This window comes from Oreochromis niloticus, linkage group LG2 (assembly GCF_001858045.2).
Source record: "Oreochromis niloticus isolate F11D_XX linkage group LG2, O_niloticus_UMD_NMBU, whole genome shotgun sequence".
NCBI classification, from domain to species: Eukaryota; Metazoa; Chordata; class Actinopteri; order Cichliformes; family Cichlidae; genus Oreochromis; species Oreochromis niloticus.
The window spans coordinates 1,200,083-1,218,782 of NC_031966.2; the positions used below are offsets into that span (position 1 = coordinate 1,200,083).

General features: G+C 39.1%; 1 long non-coding RNA gene across 1 annotated transcript; it reads left to right on the plus strand.

The window, feature by feature from the left end:
• Nucleotides 1–9,664: 9,664 nt before the first annotated feature.
• On the plus strand, nucleotides 9,665–10,875 carry LOC109195418 (uncharacterized). Its single transcript, XR_002057036.1, has 2 exons — nucleotides 9,665–9,743; nucleotides 10,617–10,875. It is a non-coding gene; the product is annotated as an uncharacterized LOC109195418 (long non-coding RNA).
• Nucleotides 10,876–18,700: the final 7,825 nt, after the last annotated feature.

Genomic DNA, 18,700 nt, shown 5'->3' on the forward strand with positions numbered 1-18,700 from the left:
AGCACCCATAAAGCTGGCTGATGTATAAAATATCAGGAATACAGAACGCATGTGCACGTTAAATATGTTACAAAAGAAACATATTAAATGTTAATCTGTGGCTTCTGTCATAATCCTTTTTCTTCCTCTTGAATGCTGACTTTTTCATGGTAGTGTTTTCCTTCTTCCTGTGTGTTTCACTGTAGTCTGCAGTTCGTATGTGGTCCCTTTTTTACTTTGTGTTTTCACTTTGTTCCTTTGAGCTGCTCCCTCCCCTCCTGTTCATCCTGTCCATGTCAGATTATTATACTACAACCAGGATTATATTTAACTTGTGGTTTAGCTCAGGGTTTTCAATGTTGTGTAGGTTGTTCATGTGTTACTTGGGTACGTTGCCGCAGACATAAAGGCCAATACACACTTGGTGCCAAGACGTGAAATTTAGAATTTTCTAAATTTGTCGTGTAATGACCTAAAGCACAGGTGTCGGACTCCAGGCCTCGAGGGCCGGTGTCCTGCAGGTTTTAAATGTGTCCTTGATCCAACACGGCTGATTTAAATGGCTAAATTACCTCCTCAACATGTCTTGGGGTTCTCCAGAAGCCTGTTAATGAACTAATCATTTGATTTATTGATCTAAAACCTGCAGGACACCGGCCCTTGAGGCCTGGAGTCCGATTACCCTGACCTAAAGTAATGATGAGCTGGTAGGATGTTTCTAAATGAGAAAAGGAAGACATGGAGATTATGGGTTCACCCTATTCTCAGGAGAATCCAGCTGCAGAGAATTTCATGGTTAATCCCAGGAGTTGAAGCTGTATCACGTCCACTTTCATAGATATTTTAAGATGTCATCGGGACAGCTTTAGCTCCTATTGGCAGTGTTGGGACCACATCTGAGGAGGCATCTTAATTCTCTATTTCCTGCACAACCATCAGTCAGAAACAGTCTCTAAATATCCTATAAGTTATGATTTGATGCAAACTCATTCTGTCCCTGTTAAGGTGTACTAAACTCGTTATACTCTGTTTCTGCTTAACCCATTGTAGACCATAAATAATCTACATTATGCACAGTGCAACCTCTTTCTTTTTTTTTAATCTGATGTCTCCACATGCTAATGTAGTTGTATACAGAAAAGGAAAACCATATATCAGAACAGAACACCCCAAAGATCTTTTTAAGTATTTGTTGACAGGAAGAATGCTGTAGTGACAGATGTAGCAACACCAATCAATACCAACATCAGCCAATTCCATTCAGTTTTATTTATACAGCACCAAATCACAGCAACAGTCGCCTCAAGGGGCTTTATATTGTAAGGTAGACCCTACAATAATACATACAGAGAAAAACCCAACAATCATATGACCCCCTATGAGCAAGCACTTTGGCGACAGTGGGAAGGAAAAACTCCCTTTTAAAAGGAAGAAACCTCCGGCAGAACCAGGCTCAGGGAGGGGCGGGGCCATCTGCTGCCACCGGTTGGGGTGAGAGAAGGAAGACAGGATAAAGACATGCTGTGGAAGAGAGACAGAGATTAATAATAACGACATATAATTAAATGCAGAGAGGTGTATAAACACACAGTGAGCGAGAAAAGTGACTGAAGAAGAAAAACACAGTGCATCATGGGAATCCATGAGCAGCTTACACGTATTGCAACATAACTAAGGGAGGATTCAGGGTCACCTGATCCAAATAGGGTTGGGTATCATCACTGATTTCTACAAGGGATCCAGTTCTGATTCACAAGGTCCCGATTTGATTCGATTCAATTCAAATTCAATTCAATTTGATTTGATTTTGACTTAGACAGTCAGAATTATAATAATTCTGACCATTTATCAGTACATATCCATATTTTCATATCTATGTATAAAAACAAAGCTGAGACTTCATCAGAGGTGTCATCATCACAGCAGATGCCTTTGTGTCAAAGTAACTGAGGATAAAAACATGAAGGAGATTTTCCTGGCCTGAATCAGCATGTGAACATTACCTGATGCTGCTGAACTGAAGCAGAGCAAAGTTACAGAGGTTTGATTACAGACACAACTGAGCAATCATTTGTAAAAGTTTAAATTTCTTCAGTATTGTACAGGAGAAATTAGACTTTCTTCTCAGAGGTCATTTTCCAAAAACAAAAAACAAAAACAAACAGCAGCCAACAGTACTGTAAACAACAGCAGACTGGTGCTTAATAAGCAATTGAATAACATAGAAAACAGAGATTTGATGGTAAACTGGTCTCTGAGTACACTGAGAGAGAGAGAGCTGTGCAGGAAGTGTGATTTTATCATGCTGGAAGCAAAACAGCCAAAGTCAGAGGGGATTCATGACGATGTTTATCTAATGTAAAGCGTAGTTTGGATCTTCTTTTGCTGCTGATTCAATCAATTTTGGTCAGAAAGTAACGAAACCTGCAGTTTGGGAATCTGTGAGATGTCGGCTTTGAGCCCCCAACAGCATGCACATGTACTTGCTGTCGCACTATGTGTTTATATCTTTGTGTGGAATCTGTGTACCTGCTCTCATTTACTGTTTTAGCTGTTTGGTGGTTGTTGAAATAGTATTAAGGGGTTTAACCTGAGATTCTGGTGTTTCTGACAAAATACATTTATATTTAAAAATCAATTCAGGATTAAATTAATTGATAAAGCATTATTCTAACTAAATTCAATTTGAATCGGGAAACTGACTTTGTAAAGCAACCCTTAGAGCAACCCAAACTATATGTTTTACATATATATATATATATATCAGATATTTATATATCCGCCTCCCAAATCCAAACTGGAAGCTGCATCCAAAGAAGAGGGGCTTAAAAGCTGAAGGCTCTTTCAGCTGAAGGCCATTCTACTTTAAAACACTCCAGGAACCATAAGGAACCCAGTGGGACCAGCAGCCCTTATGAGGTCAAACTCCCCGTCGTCACAAGCTTGAAGACATTTTTGAGACTCAAAATGTGGTTTTAGTGTCAGGGTTACAATTAGGTTATGGTTTAGTCTAGACATTGATTTTTGATGGTTACGGTAAGGGAAAGCATTATGTCAATTATATGTCCCCTGTTACGGTCCTGTGTCTGTGGACTCAGTGTTTTTCTGTTTGTATTAGTTTTCCTTGATTTCATGATGTGTTTTGATTTCTGTCGCTAGTATTCCTAGCTTCCTAGTTCCTTGGCATTTGTGTTCTAGTTCTTAGGTTGTGGTTCTGTGTTACTTCTGTTCAGTTTCCTGTTTTACTTTGAAAGTCTGTGTATTATGTCAGTGTGTTGAGTTTTGCCTCCCCTTGTCTTGTCATGTCTGATGAGTCCCAGCTGTGCTCTCCTCCTGTTTCACATTCCCTAATTACCTCAGTATGTATTTAAGCCCTGTGTTTTTCCCTGCCAGTTGTTGCGTCCTCCATGTTTGTTGTGTGCGTATTCATTGTTGTTTACCTTCAGGTTAGAGTCATTAGCATCTCCAGTCTAGTGAGTTTAAGTGTATTGTTTATGTATCGCCAAGTGTGCCTCACCTGCAAATAAAGCTGCCGTTTAAGTTAACGTTTTGTCTCCGAGTCCTGCACGTGGGTCCAGCCACTGACAGCCACACAACTCATCGTGACAGTCCCCACAAAGATATGAAAACACGACTCTGTGTGTGTGTGTGTGTGTGTGTGTGTGTGTGTGTGTGTGTGTGTGTGTGTGTGTGTATGTATGTGTGTGTGTTACACCTATGATAACCTGGGGATGTAACTTGTGTTTTTGTGTGTGGAGCTGTTCAACAGATGGACAGATCAGTGCTGCATATGTTCTGCCCCCACCCTTCCACTAGGGACAATGAGAACACATGACACACTGCTCATCTGGGGATATAATGTTTCTCTTTAACATATGCATCCCTTTAAACACTCTTTAAGCAGCAAGGATAATTCAAAGGGTCATTATTGCATTTGGTGTCTATTAATAGACCTTTGGCTTCTCACAGTTGTGACTGTAAGTTATGGCTCCATCTGTGGATCCTGTCAGGTTTGGCTGTGTGGCAGGCACAGTAGGACCCAACTGCAGGACGGGAAGATGAGGTATTAACTCAAAGAGTCAGAACCACCTCTTCCAGCTCATCAGGGGGGACACTGAGACATTCTGCCTCTTGTATCAGCGACTTCATTCTTTTGGTCACTACCCAGAGATCATGACTATAGGTGAGGGTAGGAACATACTTTCTACAGCCTTGCTTTTATGCTCAGCACTGTCGTTCAACACTCAGCACTCAACAAATTGGTACATTACCAGTGGAGATGTCTTGGAGCGATAGCAGTAGACTTTTTGACAATAAATGGATTAAGAGGATGCCTGACCAATGGAGAAGTATACTGGCATCAATTTTCAAGATGAAGGGTGATGAGCAGAGCTTTAGCACCAGAGAAATGATTACATTTTTTTAGTTACTTCATGAAGACAGGGAAAGAGTTGCTGAAACTAGGTTAAGCAGCGACTCTTTCCCCTGCAGATTATAAATAAGTAAGCATACTGTTGTGTACTTGTTGGAATCTATATTTATATATCTGGCCCTGGTAGGCCAGAATGACTTTTTCACATAGGACCAGATAGAATAGAATAGAATAGAATAGAATAGAATTCAACTTTATTGTCATTGCACATGTCACAGGTACAGGGCAACGAAATCCAGTTTGCATCCATCCAGAAGTGCTTTAGCCATGATATAGATATATTACAATATATATTAGCAATAATATAGGTATGTAAGTATATTACAGAAATGGGTCTATTATGGTATGTTATAATGTACACGGTATGAAGTATGTTATGAATATTCTGTAACTATAAGTATGTACAGGCTGTAGTGAGTACAAGCTATGTACAGGCTATGAACAGGATATAAATATGAAAAACTATACAGAAATATGAGATATACAGTTATACAGAAATGTGAACTATGCAAGTTATAAACAGTTGTAGGATTAAAAATTATTGTATGTACAGAATGATTATTTACACAGAACTATTCAGTAGTGCAGTTAAGATAAGTGAGATATGTGGATAATTTCTACAGAGGCTATATAAAGTGCTAGTGGTTGTGAGTGGTTGTTCAGTCCATGTTATTATTGTGTGTTTGAGGGTACAGTTGTCCATTGTGTGTGTGGATGTAGGTGGTTGTGGGTGTGTGTATGTTCAGTCCATGAGTTTAACGTGGGTCAGATGTCAGGAGGCAGAGTTCAGGAGTCTGACAGCTGTGGGGAAGAAGCTGTTCCGGTACCTGGTGGTCTTAGTCCGGAGGCTCCTGTAGCGCCTCCCAGAGCGCAGGAGGGTGAAGAGTCTATGTGATGGGTGACTGGGGTCTTTGATGATTTTCCCAGCCCTTTTCAGACACCGCTTCCTGTAGATGTCCTTTATGGCAGGAAGTGGTGCTCCGGCGATGCGCTGGCCAGATATGTCTGGATATTTTTTTCCTTTAATAAATAAAGGCAACATTAAAAAATTGCATTTTTTATTTATTCTGGTTTATAATATCAACACTTGTTTAGTGAGCTGTAACAAGTATGCAAAAACCTGAGACATCAGGAAGGGAAAATCTTTTTTCATGGCACTGTATGTGTGTGCCGTGAGGTTCACACACACACAGCAGTGGCTGTGTCTGTGGAGGACTGAGCTGATCCCAGTGTCTGAGAAGGGTGCACAATGTCAGATGATGCAAAGATGGAAATCAGAAAGCAATACCAGAAGCGCCCTGAGAGTCCTGTGGGAACACAGAGACATCTGCACTGATACAACCTGAACAAGAATCAGCATGACCTCACACACCTGCAGCACAGCATGGTGGACTTCTCTCTTATATTCTGGCAATTTCACTCTTATTCGCATTACTTTTTATATGGTGCCACAGTAATTACAGTCTACTGTAAGGGGTCGAGTGTTAGATGAGTTTCTTCCTGCGCCCCCAGAGTAGGTGTAAGAATCAGCAGCAGCTGAATAATAACTTCACCAGCTGCTTTGCCAATAATAAATACCAAGCCTGCCCTCCTTCATGTTTGTTTTGTTTATTCAGATCTTTTTCCTGGATTCACAGCAATAAACCTGTGACTTTGGGTTTATTCCTCGTCTCACACACTGCAAAAACAGCTATACTTGAAACAAGCCAAATATTCTTAAATCTGACAAAATTTTCTTGTTTTGAGCAAAAAAAAAATCTGCCAATGGGGTAAGCAAAAGTTGCTTGACTAGAATTCTTAAAACTAGCAAATTATCCTAACTGACATATGCCTTTTAACTAGACAAAATTGTCTAAAATGTATGCTTAATTCAAGAAAATGTGACTTATTATAAGTAAAAGACACTTTGATATTTAGAAAATCTGTACCTAAAATGAGTATTATGCTTTCTTGAACAAGCTGTTTTCAAGAATTATTTGCTTACTTTAAGATTCTACACCTTAATTTAGATTTTTCACGTAAAAAAAACGCCTTACTATAGGACAAATTTTCTTAAAACTGAATTGTTTCTTTCTTGATTGAGCTAACTATAAGAATTATGTTTCGACTCTGAGACCAATAATCAGCCAAAATTCCTGAGAATAAGACACCACCTCTTCAAAAAGCTACTAAAAATAAGGGAATTTATCTTAAATTAAGACATCAAAAGCACTCTTAGTTTTTGCGCTTTATTGACACAGCAATGGGTCAGTAACTCACTGAGGTCTGTTCCAGGAGAATCATGTCTAAAATTATACATTTCAGCAGGGTACTGTGTAACATGGCCAATACAAGAAGTGCATATTCCAGATACTCTTAACATGAATAATAACAGTATAACACACTCATGGCTGGTATCAAAAATAAATTTTGCTGAAGCTTAAAACAATCACTATTTCAAATCCTATATTACATAACATTTTAGAAGAACAAGTTTAACGACCACACAAACAAACATGTGTTTTCCATTTGAACAACTTTTCTAGAGAAAAAAAAAAAACAAACAAACAAAAAAAAAAAAAACACCTCACTGACTAACACTGAGTCTGATAAACAAGGCAGATGGAGTCTGTCATCTGAGAGACTCACTCAATGAATGACTTCCACTCACCAAGAGCCTTCCTGTAAGAGGGGGTTGAATCTCGGTCATGGATGGAGTCTTTGAGTATTTCAGTTTGCAAGACAGACAGCAGCGTGGAAATGCACTTTGGATATGTGAGGTGGAGGGCATAGTAATATGCCATCAGATAGAGGAGTCCCTCATTAAGATCCTTCCGGTCAAAAGTGCTCACCGGTGTGCTTCCAACAGCTATCATGCAGTTGCCTTCAGAGACAAGCAGAACTGGACACCCAGGGGTCGCTGACGCAGGTAGCCTTCAGGGTCTTCTGAAGTTTACATGACAGAAAAAAAAAAAAAAGAGGATTAGAACAAGACCGTAAGAAACACAATTTTTGAGTTGCATTCCAGTTTAAAATAGATCAACTTTTTTTGTAGGTTTTCTTAACATCAACATGTTATGGGGATCTGAACTTTAAGAATATTTGACTGACTCCACAGTAAAATATATAAAATGAAAACATGAGTAACTGCAAAATTCAACAATATATACACATAGACCATCTCCAGTAGTTGTTAGCGTTCTTTCAGCAGCAGTCTTGTTCTAAAATACAGTGTACATAGGGCTAATTTCACATAAAATTGCACAAGAACTAGGTCTCTAAACATGAAAGAAAGTACAACAAAATATCAGGAAAAGTGTTGAACAATAAAAAATATGTATATTTAATAAATGTGTAGGCCACTTGATTTAAACCAAAACTAAAGAAGATTCTACTGTCTATCTGCTAAGTGAGTATTGGTGGAATTACTTGAAACTGCATAAAACAAGCTGGTGTGTTCACAGTTTTGTCACACAGCGATAGGACAGAACTTACTTTTTCACATTTGTGCACTGCAAGCCATAGAGCCTGACGCCTGAGGAAATGTTCAGGACCAGGAAACAGATCTTTGATGTCATCTCGTGACAGTGATGAGAGCAGGTCTTCTCCAACATTTGCTTCTGCAATAGGAGTTTCCAATTATCACTACATTGCATTATCCTCATGTGCAAGCCAGCTGACAGCTTTGCTTGGGTAACACACAGGATACACAAGAAACATAATTTAATATTTACCATTTAAAAACAATACTCTATTTCATTATATTCCCTCCTGACTGCTCCACAGGTTCTAAATTACCTTCCTCCCATTGACTGGAAAAAGTATTATATTTGTGATACATCAATTATATAAGTGTATACATATAAATGTCTCTTTTTATAACTTCCTGTGCTAAAGTATATAATGAAATAACTTTACTAATGGAAATTTGAAACTCCCACAATTTCTGTAAAACTGGCATTAAATTATGGCATTTTGCACACTTGTTGAATAAATTCACAGACGCTACGTCCACACCTACCCGGGTATTTTTGAAAAAGCTGATTTTTGTATGCCTTTGCACCTTTCGTCCACACGTAAACGGCGTTTTCGGTCACTGAAAACGGAGATTTCTAAAAACGCCTGCCAGGGTGGATATTTTCAAAAACTCAGTTTTTGCATTTAGGTGTGGACGAGAAAAACGGATTAGACGCAGCGTCAAAGGTGTGCGCCTTTTTTGACGTCACACTGTGCGCCGCGTTATTGTTTCGGTGAAATTAATTTCTACAATACTGTTACTGTTAATTGTACTCTCTGCAGTGTTTAAATGCTTACATATACACACACAGTTACTGTCCCTCCACACATAGGACTGGGTTCTGCTTCTATGCCCCATCTTTGTTTGCTATTTCCCACCGAGGCTTCTAGACTTATGATTGGCCAACATTTCTACACGGTTGGGAATATATCGCCACCTGTTGCTTTGGCATGCTCCTAGCAGCGTTTTCCTTCATTTCTGCGTTTACTTGTGGACGGGATTATTTTTTAAAACGAAAACGGAAAATCTCAGTTTTCAAAAATACCCATGTACGTAGTGTAATAGCACTAGCATATTTAAATATGCTAATACAACTAAGCTAACCGCACAAGCTAAGCTAACAACCGAGTATAGCCTGCCATGCTAGCGACTTAACATGCAACATACCAGAACACAAAACATATAAAAAACAAAACAGTCACATACCTTTCAGGGTGGCAATTGTTATTTCGTCCAGTTTCTCCATAGCGTGCCTTAATTTCTTCACACCGTACCACTGTACCCCAAAATATTACTAATCCTGCAATCCAAATTTGAGGCACGAAGCTAGAGGCGCGAAGCTGGACTGTACCAACTCAGAAGTATGGGGTTGTGTACAGAAATGGTTTAGTTCGCTCTTTTATATCTATAAAATTCTATATATTTAAAGATTTGACTATTTGGTTAGATTATATTCAGTAAATACTGACATGTCGGTAGTATTACTTACTACAGCTGTTATAAGGCAGCGAATTAGGATAGCCATTCCTACCCCTTAATGGAATAATCCTGGTCATCTTGGCATTATGGGAAAAACGGTTCACAGATCAGTGAAACAAAATGATTTGGCGCTGTGTTATCTGCTTCGTTTTTGTGGGTCTGACCCTCAAGTCCTTACTCAGTCATATTAATTCTGCACATAGCCATAGTCCAGATTTCCGTGTAGTTTGTGGCATAGATGGATGTGTCAAAGAATATCGTGTTTACAATTCATTTTGGTATCACATTCGTCGAACACACTGACCACCTTGGCAATGGACTATGCAGTGGATCGACTATGACACAAAAATCTGTAAGGTGAGACTGACTATATACTTTGATATCTTTGTAAATAATCATATAAAGTATTCATATTAGATTCCTACTTGTTTTTACAGCTTAACAGTAGATATGTTAATGCTAATTCCTTATGATTCACAACAATGCTATCTATTTATAAAGACTTTGACTCTGAGTGTTTAATTTCTCCTAATAGAGAAAACAGCATTTTTTTTTTTTTTAACTTTTGTTTTAAATAAACCGATGGGCATGGTCCAGAGTCTCCTTGGTTGTTTGTGTTTATTAATATTCATTGTTTCAGTTAGTTTCCTGGTAATTTGTTAATTATTTCCAGTGTTTAGGTGTTCTCCGTGCCTCCCTTGTCTTGAGTCAAGTGTCCCTGGTTTGATGTTCATGTTTATTCCTGTTTTACTTTGATAGTCCCATGCCCTGCATCCGTGTAGCTTCCCCCTGGTCTCTTCTCATCTGATTAGTGTCAGCTGTGTTTCATACCTGTCTGCCAACTCCTCGTTTCCCTGTGTGTGTGTATATTTAGTGTGTGCTTCCCTCCGTTCTTTGTCGGATCGTCTGCATTTTCTCCTCTGTCATCTGTGTCCCCCCACCCCCCCGAGGTTTTCATGTCTCATGCTCCTTGCTCCAGATTGTAAGGTTTTTGCAACATTTTCCAAGTTTAGCTTTCCAGGTTTAGGTTTTTGAGGAGTTTTAAAGCTTTTAAACGACAGTTAAGCTGCCAAATATCAATCAGCATTAAATTAGTAACAATTTATTAAACTCAGTCTGAAAACATACATATTTTAGAGTAAATTATCAAATGCAGAATAGAATTATTTAGAAATTATCAGTGTAGCTTGTAATTAATATCTTTAACTAGTCAATTAATCTCAATTGCAGTTCTAGGAGGGAACCCTCATCATTGGTGAGAGGTCTGAGTAACATGTGGGCCTACAGGACTGATCCAGTGGTCGAAAACCAGCCAACAAGCCAGCCAACAATGGATGCGGCTGTAGACACCAGATTGAACTCAGGAGAAGATGCAGTGATTGAGCAAAACGCAATACAGCATGATCCAGACAGTGTGTGCCCGTGTTGTGTCAAACTTGACAGCAGTTTTATTACACTTTAGTGTCAATAAATACATTTCTTAAACTGAGCAGCTGTTTAAGTGGCCTTACTCTTGAAATGAGAAAAATAATCTTGTTTTTATTCTGGAATTTAAACCGAACCGTTTTCATACCTTGTAACTGGTAAATAAAGCTCAAGATGAGCTGAAATATCCTTTTAAGGAAAAGTTAGACATATTTTCCTAGAATAAGATTTATTTTCTTGTGCAAAACTTGCTTGTTAAGAATATATTTTCTTTTTAGACAAAAAATAAGAAAAAATGTCCATAAACAAGGGTTTTTTTACTTTCTTGAAAATCGTTTTTTGCAGTGCAAATCCTGCTTTTTCAAGCACCAAATCCTGGCATTTTTGGAGCTATGTGGCCGGCAGGATGCAGGATTTGGAACCCACAGACTCAAGTTCTGTTCCTGACACCAAGCTTTCAGAATATGCTTGATATATGTCAAGGACTTCTATAAAAGGCTGGTGCATCTGGCCTTCCTCAAAAAATTTGTCTTTTCTAAGCCCCAAATCATGGCATTTTTGGAGTTTGACTTTCTAGCATATTCTGCAAGGAAGAGTAACGTGCTTCTTCTCCACTCCTTCAGCCAGGCAGTTCTCCTTCACCCTCTCAGACCAACGATTCATCTCAAATGTCACATCTAGCTCCTAGCAGGGGGAATCGTGGTCTCTGGTGGCAGATCAACAGCCCGAGCTTAAACCTGCCTCTCCACCTGAGTCTCTAGAAACTGAGCCCCCCTCTCCATCCAACAGCCTAGTGCCCCAGTCTACTCCTGTCCAGCTTCTTTGTTGGTGAAGATGTGGGCTAAAGATGATGAGCTTGCCAGCACTGCACTCCCTGCTCCCTCTTCTGGAGGCGTGCTGCTACTGGAGACAGGCTTCTCCAGAAATTGTTCGTTTTTGAGTAGAATTCGGTTTAGTTAACCTCTTTTCTTAAAATAGCGTATTTCTTTGATTATGCTTTGAGATTACGTTTTGTCTTTTTGGGGTTATAGTAAAAGATGTATTTTGGAAATTCCATCTGTACATGTATGTTCTCGGCTGCTTGGTCCTTGATAATTAGTCTCAGGAGTGGAATCAGACAGTTAGAAAGGCACAGCCCCCCCCTACCCACCCCCTTTATTTGTTTGATTTTCCTCAGTCCTTAACAAACCCTGCAGAGAGGAAGAAGAGGTGTGAGTGCAGTCTGAGCAGATGTACAAAGCCAGCAGATGTGCTGAGAGAGCAAACTGATGGGCAACAGGAGGAACATTGAGCTTCTGGATGGGTAGATATCACTGAGGTAAGGAGCTAATATCAGACTTATTGTCTCTTCTTGGTTCACATGTATGGAAGCAGGAGGTCAGAGAGGCTAAACAGGAGGATAATGCAAGGGAAGAACAACAGAAGAATATAAGTGACTGCCAGTGTTGGGAAGGTTAGTTTTAAAATGTATTCCACTACAGATTAAAGAATACATGCCCCAAATGTAGTTTGTAACATATTACATTAAGTTACTTAATGTGAGTAATGTATTCTGAATACTTTGGATTACTAGATATATTATCATGCTTTTTACAACTACATGAACGTACTATTGCTGTGTGATTTATTACTATTACTGAAGGAACATTGTTAGCTGAGGAGGGTTCATAGACTGCACACTGACTTGATGGATAGCATTAACAACCTGCTAGCTAAACATAATCATGTGCACTGACAGCTTTGCTCGCTCACCTACCCCCGCACCTGTCTCCTCCCAGTGGGTGTGTTTTAATCAGGTTTTAATGTTTTATGAAGTGTGTTTCAGTTTCAGAATTTACACAAACAGGACTTACTTTTTATAGATGGAGGATCCAATTACAGTGGCTTGCAAAAGTATTCGGCCCCCTTGAACTTTTCCACATTTTGTCACATTACAGCCACAAACATGAATCAATTTTATTGGAATTCAACGTGAAAGACCAATAGAAAGTGGTGTACACGTGAGAAGTGGAATGAAAATCATACATGATTCCAAACATTTTTTACAAATAAATAACTGCAAAGTGGGGTGTGCATAATTATTCAGACCCCTGAGTCAATACTTTGTAGAACCACCTTTTGCTGCAATTACAGCTGCCAGTCTTTTAGGGTATGTCTCTACCAGCTTTGCACATCTAGAGACTGAAATCCTTGCCCATTCTTCTTTGCAAAACAGTTCCACAACGGCCCTGTGACGGCCTCAGAGGTTGTCTAACAGAATATTGGGAGCAACAACACCATGAAGTCCAAAGAACACACCAGACAGATCAGGGATAAAGTTATTGAGAAATTTAAAGCAGGCTTAGGCTACAAAAAGATTTCCCAAGCCTTGAACATCCCACGGAGCACTGTTCAAGCCATCATTCAGAAATGGAAGGAGTATGGCACAACTGTAAACCTACCAAGACAAGGCCGTCCACCTAAACTCACAGGCCGAACAAGGAGAGCGCTGATCAGAAATGCAGCCAAGAGGCCCATGGTGACTCTGGACGAGCTGCAGAGATCTACAGCTCAGGTGGGGGAATCTGTCCATAGGACAACTATTATTCAATTCAATTCAATTTTATTCAATTGAACTTTGTGCACTGCACAAAGTTGGCCTTTATGGAAGAGTGGAAGGAGAAAGCCATTGTTAACAGAAAACCATAAGAAGTCCCGTTTGCAGTTTGCCACAAGCCATGTGGGGGACACAGCAAACATGTGGAAGAAGGTGCTCTGGTCAGATGAGACCAAAATGGAACTTTTTGGACAAAATGCAAAACGCTATGTGTGGCGGAAAACTAACACTGCACATCACTCTGAACACACCATCCCCACTGTCAAATATGGTGGTGGCAGCATCATGCTCTGGGGGTGCTTCTCTTCAGCAGGGACAGGGAAGCTGGTCAGAGCTGATGAGAAGATGGATGGAGCCAAATACAGGGCAATCTTGGAAGAAAACCTCTTGGAGTCTGCAAAAGACTTGAGACTGGGGTGGAGGTTCACCTTCCAGCAGGACAACGACCCTAAACATAAAGCCAGGGCAACAATGGAATGGTTTAAAACCAAACATATCCATGTGTTAGACTGGCCCAGTCAAAGTCCAGATCTAAATCCAGTCGAGAATCTGTGGCAAGATCTGAAAACTGCTGTTCACAAACGCTGTCCATCTAATCTGACTGAGCTGGAGCTGTTTTGCAAAGAAGAATGGGCAAGGATTTCAGTCTGTAGATGTGCAAAGCTGGTAGAGACATACCCTAAAAGACTGGCAGCTGGAATTGCAGCAAAAGGTGGTTCTACAAAGTATTGACTCAGGGGGCTGAATAATTACGCACACCCCACTTTGCAGTTATTTATTTGTAAAAAATGTTTGGAATCATGTATGATTTTTGTTCCACTTCTCACGTGTACACCACTTTGTATTGGTCTTTCACATGGAATTCCAATAAAATTGATTCATGTTTGTGGCTGTAACGTGACAAAATGTGGAAAAGTTCAAGGGGCCCGAATACTTTTGCAAGCAACTGTATTTAATGTTGCTTTATACTAACACTGTGGAGAAGCCTTATAGAAAGACCTATTTGTTTTTAGTCAGCGGTCTAAAAGGGAAATTGTTGGATTTGTTTTTTTTTTAACTTGGTAAATGGAGAATAAGGCCTTACAAGAGTATTGCTATTTCTAATTGTGCAGTAGAAGACCTATTTGGTTGTCGTTTTGGGAAGGCAATGGTGCTTTCTTAGTTCCCTTGATTGTTTTCTGTTACATAAATATATAAATAAATACAAATATTTTGTTGGCAATTTATATCAGCACTAAGTAAATGAAGACTACACAGCATTCGGGCCAATTGCGTCCCGCAGGATGATAGTTTTTGGCCCCCACCGTAATATGAAAATTTAATGTTAGTGTGAGTTTGATATGTATAGCACTTAACAGTGTTGTGTGCAGAGCTGAACGAATCTACCAATCACGGTGAGATTTGGATCTCGAGGGCGGGACATCGACCGGGCTTGATTCAAGCAGAGAAACATTTCTCAATGAGTGAAAGTTACAGCAGCGTTGCCTGGAGTGTTTTCTACCTTGCCTGGCTGGCTGCCTCGTTCCTATTTGGCACACGCGGACATTCGTCCCAGCGCGCTGCATTCATAACACTTCAAAAAAAGTTTTTTTAAGTTGCTGCCCAGCGGGACATTATATGTATATATATTTATACACATCCCTCCATGTTTGGTGATTCAAAACGCCGTTTACATGTCGATAAAAGGTTCAAACGCATAGAAAAAGCTGGGTTTTCAAAAATAGCCATGTAGATGTTGACGTAGCGCAAAAGAGTTAGTATTTATTAATTTTATTTATTTATTTATCTGTAATTTAATGCAGTTTACTTTTATTTGTTTAATTGTTTACTAAATGTTTGAGGTGTGAAATAAACTGCAATGGAGTTTGAAAACAAAATATGGGTGTGTGTGGCTGGAGGATGTGTTAGTGTGCAAAAGTTTGGGAACCACTGGGCTAAACGCTTGATTGAAATTTCAATGCGACAGTGACACGAAGTAGAATTCTATATATTACATGCTCCAAACATGTCTTTTTCAAAGCCTGCAGTGAAGAGAAAGGTTGGTGATGAGCATAGACTATTTTAGGAAAATTGGGAAATGTCATGAACCAAGGTTCACACACACACACACAGTGGGGAACCAAAAGCAGACTCAATGCGAATTTTTCTGGAACTATGTACAGATTTATTAATTTAACAGAAAATATCAGGAACAACCAGGGGAGACGAGAATCTAACTTAAGGTTAGGAAACCGGGAACAGAAAGGCCTTGGTAAGCCGTGATCGGGACCATGGGAAGCTGCAACAGAAGGGGGAACAATTACTAGGCCATGTCCACACTAATACGTTTTCGTTTAAAAACATATCTTTTTCTCTCTGTTTTGGCCTTCCATCCACACTGAGATGGCGTTTTTGGTCAAGGAAATAAATAAAAGTAAATTTAAAACTCATGCCAATATTTTCTGAGAGACCCTGACACGCTTTTTTGCTTTTCGAGAGTTTGGCTAAAATACGACAGTGGTCTGATGCTGAACAAATATTGTTACTGCAGTGTGTTTTGACCGGAAAAGCTCAGGAAGCCTTTCCAGCTTTATCAATGGCTGACAGTGAACACTGTGAAAAAGTTAAACAGGCTGTTTTAAAAGCTTGCAAACTGGTTCCTGAGGCTTATAGACAAAAGTTTAGAGCTTCCCAGAAACAGGAGAGCCAAGCTTATGTGGAGTTTGTTCAGGAGCTAACAACCTTATTAGACCCTTGGCGGGTTGCCTCTGGAGTAAGTATATTTGAACAGCTGAGGGAGCTTATTTTGCTTGCACTGCAAAAATTGTCCATCTTACCAAGTTTTGCAATCTTGTATTTAGCCAAAAAGTATTTTTCCTCTTTAGTATTTTGAGACTAATATACTAATTGAAACCAGAACATGCTAGAATTTTAATCTTGTTTAGAGAATATATGTCTATTATTTCTTACTTAGTTACCAGATCTTAAAAATAGTTGTTTTACATGCATTTTAGGTAAAATTATCTCACAGGATTGTCTTTGAGATTATTGTTACGGAATCAGTTTTACCCTGGTTCTTTTATTCGTCGAGGGATCCAGAGATGGCACCGGAACTCAGTAGTTATTTTCACAAAATCTTTATTCATCTTTATTCATCCTCATTTAAGCATGCACTTCTAGAAGGGAAGATGAGGCCAGTGTCCCTCTGTAACAATCTTCACCCCTTTGTTAGTCACAACCAGCTTTATAGAGGCGACCCCATCATAAATCCCCCATGGTGTGCTGGAAACTCTGTATGTCTGTGTGTGTGCACGAGCACGTGAGTGCCTGTGTGTGCGCATACCCGTATGTCTATGTGAGTGCACGTGAGTGAGTGTGCATGTGGATGTGGGAGTATATCAGTTAAAACACTGTGGGTATGTGTTTCTTCCTAGGGGCCATAAAAACCATCTCCCTTCCAGACCACAGTTATCAAGTTACAAATGTTGAGACCCCCACACAGGTATCCTCTGGGGAATTTCCACTCAGCATTAACTCCTCTTTGTCTTACTTTCACAGTTCAATTGGGAGAGGGTCTCCTAAGATCTACTCCTAAGTTCATGACACAGTCAGGCCTTTATTTATTTCCAGGGCAGTGTCAGTGTCTCTACCATAATTCTACATTCTATCTTAACACATTTCTAAACTCTAAAACAAACTAAACATTCCTACATGTCTAAACTCTAAAATAAGCTAAACATTTCTACATTATCTAGCATATTTCAGAATAATTTTTAGAAGGAAAAACTTCAAGGTTTCAAGGTTTTCCAATAACTACTCACATTTGCTGTACCAACATTGACACATTTATTCAAAATTCAGTGTAACATCATACAGTACTAATTTCTTACCACAGCATGAACAATAACAAATTACATGCATCATATTCAACACATATCGCTCACTGTTTTAAGTGTGGTGGTTCATTTAACTTTTAAGTGCCATTACATCATCAAGTTTATATTTTGTCTGAACATACTTTGCAACTGACTAGACAGTATGGTGCATACTCAACTAATTTTCAGAAGAGAAAACTTGTTTCAAGGTTTTTGACAAATTTCAGTGTAACATCATTGTTAAAAGAAAATTGTACATAATGTGATCAGCTACATGAAATGTGCTCTTTTATTGATCACTAAGCAAACCACATGTCTACGTGACTTTTCACCTAATAACTTTTGTGTGATAAACTTACTTAGCAACTAACAGCTTCCTCTATTCTAAGAACATACAGACTTAGAAAAGGGGAACCTCAGCTCTGAGTTCTTAGAATAACTTTGTTATCTTTGTACACACACACACACAAGCTTGTATAAATAAAGAACGCAGACAGTGATACAGCGCGAGTCAGTGAGTACGAGCGCTCTATGACTGCCCTCGCGAGTAAAAGACAACTGCAGTGTTTGTGTTTTCTAACTCAGGTGCCTCAGCTGAAGAACTGTGGGGCGATTCTTAGAAATCCCCTGTCAATCATAAAATATGAATTTCTTACCACATCATGAACAATAACTAATTACATGCAATTTTTTATGAATTAAAGAACATTTTTTGAGACATTTTATTAAATTCAATCAGTTTATATTCCAAAATGTCTTTTTCCCAAAGTCTGTTTTTTGTTTCATAATGGGGTTTTTCATAATAATGTATTTATTTCAGGAGGTCATTTAACAACTGAATTTCTTATTCAGGCAATCGGGGTCAGTGGGTGGGACCTGAATGCTCATTGGCTGCTGCTTAAACAGCTGCTTAAAATTAAAGTGTCTCAAAATGTTTCTATTATTATAAAAAGAAAAAAATTGTAGTGAAATAAATATTTAATAAAATATTATAAAAATACATAATGTAAAATAAAAATTAAATGACACATTTTTAACACTTTTGTGTTCCATAGTCTAGTTCATATTAAAAAGTTAGAATAATGTATTAGCACTAGGTTAGGTTCCTGTATTCCTCCATACAACCATCAATCCCACATATCACACGAAAGTCTGGACTGCGGCTATGAATTGTATTAATATTGTCATGACTGGGGCAGCAGTCGTATGAAGGTGAGAAAGGAGGATCCAATAGCAGACAGTGGCGGAGGTGCAAGTGGGTTTTATTTACAGTGCACAAAACCAAGGTGTGGAGCAGAACCGAACATAAACCTAAACTGGGAAAACTAATACAAAAAGGAGGACACGGAGCGAGGAGCAGAGAGACATGGAGAAACACGGGATAATGCGGAGTACACAGAGATTCACAGAGAAACACAGACAACGCGACGAGGAGCACA